We start from the raw sequence: 5691 nt of genomic DNA, 5'->3' as shown, positions 1-5691 counted from the left end.
TCTGGAGAGACATGATCGTCCTCTACTGCATGGGTTTGAAGATTCCCGTCATTCGTTTCTGCATCTTTCCCAGGTTCATAAAGAAGAGTAGCGACTGACTCCACCAGAGCTGCAAAAGAAACCGGGAACACCCCGTTAATATTTTCTTTGATATTATTACTTACTCACAGCCACATTTTTCTACGCGACGACGTTTTAGTTGACCACCTATCATCTTCAGGGCAAAAAGTGCTTTCCTTTGCGATGGATCTAAGTGACATAGATAGCCTACAATAGTGAGATAATGCCGTTCTGAACATAAAGTACTGTCACAAAATATAATAATCAATAGAGACAACTGTCAGTTACTCATTGAGCATAAGAAACACAGAATGCTACTATACATGTCAGAAACCTTGCCAAGGGACTCTACCAAAACTTGCAAATGAATCCGAAGAGGATTTTATACGATTCAGAAACTTTGTAAGGCACTAATACACTCTACCAAAGCAATCAAATGATCCAAATAGACTGTTACACAAGTGAAAACATTTGAGGATATTTAGATACAAAAGGAACAGGAATTCTCTGCACACAGCCCAACAGTTCTTTAAGCTGCAGTAAATGTTTGAGATATTTTCTTTCCATACGTTTTAAGGAAGTTAAGCGATGTAGACCTGATGTATTGGTACTTACGACCTCCCACAGATTCGGCAGTGGACGGGTCAGACATGTCCAGTTTGCCCAGTTTTCTGGTGATGGACTGCAGAACGTCTAGTGCTGTGTTCTGATGGAAATCATAAAGATTTTACCATTTTCAGAAAAGTAGGCAACTTTGTCATAAAGTTGCTTGTGTCAGAAACAAGAAAATGATCAAATATGAGATGAACATATTAGCTAAATTTAGACTAAATAAAGACTAAATAAAACCATTCAACTTTGTAGAAATCACGTCAATTATCTTTACCTTGAAGGCATTTTCCTGTGGAATGTTGGGGCATGACGTAATGACAAGCGATGATAACTCAGAGATCAATTCTACTCGCTGCGGTGTCTGGGCTCTACCGGTTTCAGATCCCAATCTTTCGATTGCCTTCCTGCACATCTAAAACAATAGATATCAAAAACATTAGTGATACCTATGCCAACATTAAAATTCAACAGATCGTACCCAAGGTCTACAATAAAGGAGCTTTTACCTCTGACTTCTCTTCAGCAGCTGATGTTGGCTGCTCCAACCCAACAGCACCAACACCGTCACCGGCAATGTCCTGATTTGTAGAAAAATATTCGTTTTACTGACAACAAAATGGAATATTCTTCATCAACAAGAAACGTGCTTATGGTAAATGCTGACACTCGAACAAGTTACCATGAAGAAAATATCATAATGTTTCGCCACCGATAATTATCAAGAACGAATGGATGTTGTAAATGTATAAATAGATTTTTTTCTGAATGGGCACAGATTTAAGGAAAACCACAAACAACGAATATTTAGATTCACTTAACCTTGAAACTAGAATGAGGGTCATCCTGAGTTGGTGAATTACACAAGGAGACATGTTCTGCAACACAAAACAATTTTTCTAACCGGAATTTTACTTACCGGAATTTTCGACCGAATCTCTTGCTTTTATTTATCGACACCAGAGTTCTGTAGACGCCTGATTTTTTAAACCTTAAACGTAGACGTGTTGCACGATTACAATGTCTATGACACCATTGTAAAATTGTCAACAAGTACAGGAAGTGACTAACCTGACTCAGCCTCTGGAGCACGTCCTGTGGAGTTGGGGAGAAGGCGTCTGCGTAGATGCTGTCTAGACTATTGTCTGGGGCCTAATCATCAGAACAGATAAAACACGTACCGTTTGATGAACTTTTCTCATCATTCACTATCAATGCACTAATATTCTACCTTGATTAATTACCACTCACCAATAGCTTCAACTAAAGAGATGCATTTATCTTTAAAAGATTGAACTATATGACTATGTGCAACATCTGTATTTATTTTACAAGCTTCTGTACACCATAGATGAGTTGTTCTTTTTCAATATATTTGTATTTACGTTAGCGGTATCTGCGTTTTTTTACAGTGGCCATATGATATTTGACGAGACGTCGGAAACTTTTTGCCAGCTTAGTGCCAACCTGGTCTGCTAGCCTTGTTCCGCTGCCTCCAGGTGAGATGGTGCTGCTTTGCTTGATACCTGTACAACAAAAACAAAAACATTTGCCATGTATGAGCTTCATTCACAGCCAAGTCACACGACGTAAGCACATTAGTGGCAACAACCATAACGATAGCATTGTTTTCACAGGTTCTGAAAATCAAAGTATTCCCTTACCCTGTTTGCTTGTACCGAATGTACTAGTTGGTCTTTGAGCCAGGTAGTCGTCATCTAATTCGTCGGCATCTGATTGGTTGCCATCAGATTTGTCACCTTCTGATTGGTCATCATATGATTGGTCACTATCCGATTGGTCGCTATCCGATTGGTCGCCACCTAGACAAGAAATAGCGACATGCATCAAACACTTCTAGTGTAAAGTTACAGCATCATATCAATGATTTGTCTGACACGATATATCTAGCTTTGTTCATGGCACAGTCGTTCCTTAGACGGTAACTCACCGAGATTGAGCTCCTCCCTGGTTGAAGTAGATTCCTGTGTCTTTGCTGCTGTAGTTGAAGTTAGTAGGCTGATGAAAAACGAGGTCATCAGACTTGTCCGGGCGGTTGAAGCAATTGTTTCCCTGGTTGAAGCAGCGGGCGTTGTTGTTGATATCACTGTGGCAGCTGATAACAGTAATTTAGTGAGTACTGTGTGTAACTGTTCTGTGCATCACGAAAAAAGACATAGCAATTTAATACATAACAATTAGCACTGATCTAAGGTACTGGAATATTTCTCTCAACAGCAGCATTACAGTTACGCCATGTACTCACCGGTCATGTGATATCCCACTAGAGGCGCACTCTCCCGCTGAACCCCGAAGGTGATAATCTCCACCTTGTACATGGAGTCTGCCTGAAGTCCACGGATGACAGCGGATCTATCTCCTGGACCCGGGGAGGGGATGAGGTGCTCTGTCGCCTCTTCCAGTCTGTACATGATGCGATATCCGGTCACAACCGCATCAGGAGGCACCCAGGTGAAACGCAACTCTGACTCGGTCACATCCACGAACTGCAGGTCAGTAGAAGAGCTCATCGCTGAGAATATGTAAGGTTATTGTTTGATTTTGTTTCAAGAAAAAATTGTGCTCTGTCATTTTTCTGATTTTCTTAGTATGGCATTTTTCAGAGTATATTTCTATCGTCCATAAAATTCATACACACATTAAAGTCTTCGCAGGAAGACTTGTTCCACCCTTTCCATTCCAAATAGATCATAACCTAACAATCAACAGTCCGACGTTATAGTAAAATGCCATTTGAGTTTATTTTTTGATTGGCTATGGCTGTTAGCTAGGTTTGTCCTACCTGTGGATGAGTGTATCACCGACGTCTCGCTCTGTGACCTCCAACCATCCGTCAGGAACAGCGAGGTCACACTGATGATGTAATCTGAATCCGGTGACAGATCTGACACCAGAAATGACGACTGATCCGTATCTTGATTGACTGCTGTCGTCATGTCTAACTTCGACACCACAACACGGTATCCATGAAGGTCAGGGTCAGAGGATGGGGACCACGTGATCTTGAACGCTTTATCCGTGACGTCAGAAACGGCCAGGTTGATTGGCGGCTCCACAGCTGAGGGGACGCGAAGATGAGATGAGAAATGCTCAATGAATATAGCCAACTAACAATTAAAGAAATTGACTGACTTTTGTATGCCTACTCTTACGTGTAAGAATCACATTGCATTTGATTAGACGGTTCACCATTTTATCGTGCGGGAAAACGTAGATAGATAGGTATTCAAGCAGTAGTATCAAAGTTTCTTTCTAAACAAAAAGAAGATACCTTCGTTGCAAAGCTGTGTTTTCCATCCATCCTGACACCCAGCTGAGCAGATACCCGACATCGCGTCACAGTTGATGTCCCCGCCCTGGCAGTGGCCGCACACTTAGCATTGAAAAAGTAAATGACACATTTTCAATTTAAAACAATGACCAATTATTTTTAAATGTTTGCCACCTTGCTACATGTTCATATCATGTTATAGTCCTCATTACAAAAGCCAAAGTGATTTTTTCACGTTTGTATCCATAGGTTCCCTTCTTGAAGTTGAACATTTCGTATTCCAAGACTAAACAGCTAAAGTCAAAGACTTAAAATTTAGATATCAAACGTCTCCTGACTCGACCTACATCTGGCAAAAGTATGATCCCCTCCTCCCCTTAGATAGTGCCAAGTGCTCAGGGTTCATTGTTTTCTTCTATCTCCCCGATCTCCCCAAAGCAAAACATCTGTCATAACCCCAGAAATGTCTAAACTGCGATGTAACAATTTCCCACCTCCACAGCCGTGGGCGTCTGGCATTAGTACGAAACCCTCTCGGCAGAAACACCTGTAGCTGCCCGGGACGTTGGTACAAATCTGGTCACACCAACCGTTCACTGTCGCACATTCGTCGGGCTCTGTAAGGTACATGCAAATGTTACTATAAAAAACACACAACAAAACATGACTGACTTTCATTTTTTAGGTACTGCAAAGGCCAACAGGCAAAAAATCACGAGAGTAGACTAAATAACAGAGACATTGAACAAATGTTTTATGAATCCACCTGTCGCGTTATGACCGACCAGCGGCAGGCTTTCCCGTCGACGCCCGATGGTGATGATCTCCAACTTGTACATGGTGTCTGGCTGGAGCCCCGCCAACAAGGCAGACCTATCTCCTGGACCGGGGGAGGGGCTGAGCCGTTCTGTCGCCTCCTCTTGTCCGTATATGATGCGGTATCCGGTCACGGCCGCATCAGGAGGAACCCAGGTGAAGCTCAGCATGGACGTCGTCTCGATTACGTCAACGAACTCCAGGTCTGTAGAGGAGCTCATTACTGAAAAATGCAAGGTCAAAATTACAAATCCAGGCTTAAAGGTATTTAGTCTAAGACTAGCCTTACCCTCACCAAACATAGCCAATGGCACATTCTCGTCTGTTTTAAAGTGTAACTGTGGCTACTAACTGCATCACTAAAACTATGGTATGGCAAAACTATAAAGGACTAGCCATCTGATTGTTTACCGATAATCAGGAAACCAAATCACTCCTTACTCGTGGTTGCTTCGGTTGTTGTCACATTGCTCTGTGACCAGAGCCCTTCGGACAGGACCAACACCCTCACTCTAATGATGTAATCAGTTTCCAGTGTCAAGCCAGATACATGAAAAAATGTCTGAGCTGTGCTCTGATTGACAGCTGTCGTCATATCCAGCCCGGACACCACGACGCGGTACCCCTGGAGGTCAGGGTCAGAGGATGGAAGCCATGTGACCTTGGACTCTTCATCCGTGATGTCCGAGACTGTCAGGTTCATTGGAGCATCAACAGCTACAGAAGGATAACACATGCAGAAGTTAAGATGAATCAGAAATGTTATTAAGCTCTTTTCTTCACTTCGAAAGGAAACCATACGTAATTTGTGCCTAATTTAGATGACAAGTTTATGACCAGTTCTATCATCAGAATGACCAGGTCTACATAGCAGATTTGCTAAACCTCTCACTCCTTCATAAAACAGACCTAGA

The 5691-nt window shown here is 42.3% G+C and overlaps 1 long non-coding RNA gene across 1 annotated transcript; it reads right to left on the bottom strand.

The window, feature by feature from the left end:
• Positions 1-676: 676 nt before the first annotated feature.
• LOC118415374 lies at positions 677-1244 on the bottom strand. Its single transcript, XR_004831115.1, has 3 exons — positions 1179-1244; positions 947-1084; positions 677-766 (listed from the first exon to the last, which is right to left on the bottom strand). It is a non-coding gene; the product is annotated as an uncharacterized LOC118415374 (long non-coding RNA).
• Positions 1245-5691: the final 4447 nt, after the last annotated feature.

The sequence above is a fragment of the Branchiostoma floridae genome, chromosome 5 (assembly GCF_000003815.2).
Source record: "Branchiostoma floridae strain S238N-H82 chromosome 5, Bfl_VNyyK, whole genome shotgun sequence".
Lineage (NCBI taxonomy): Eukaryota > Metazoa > Chordata > Leptocardii > Amphioxiformes > Branchiostomatidae > Branchiostoma > Branchiostoma floridae.
This window is presented reverse-complemented; position numbering and strand designations above follow the sequence as displayed.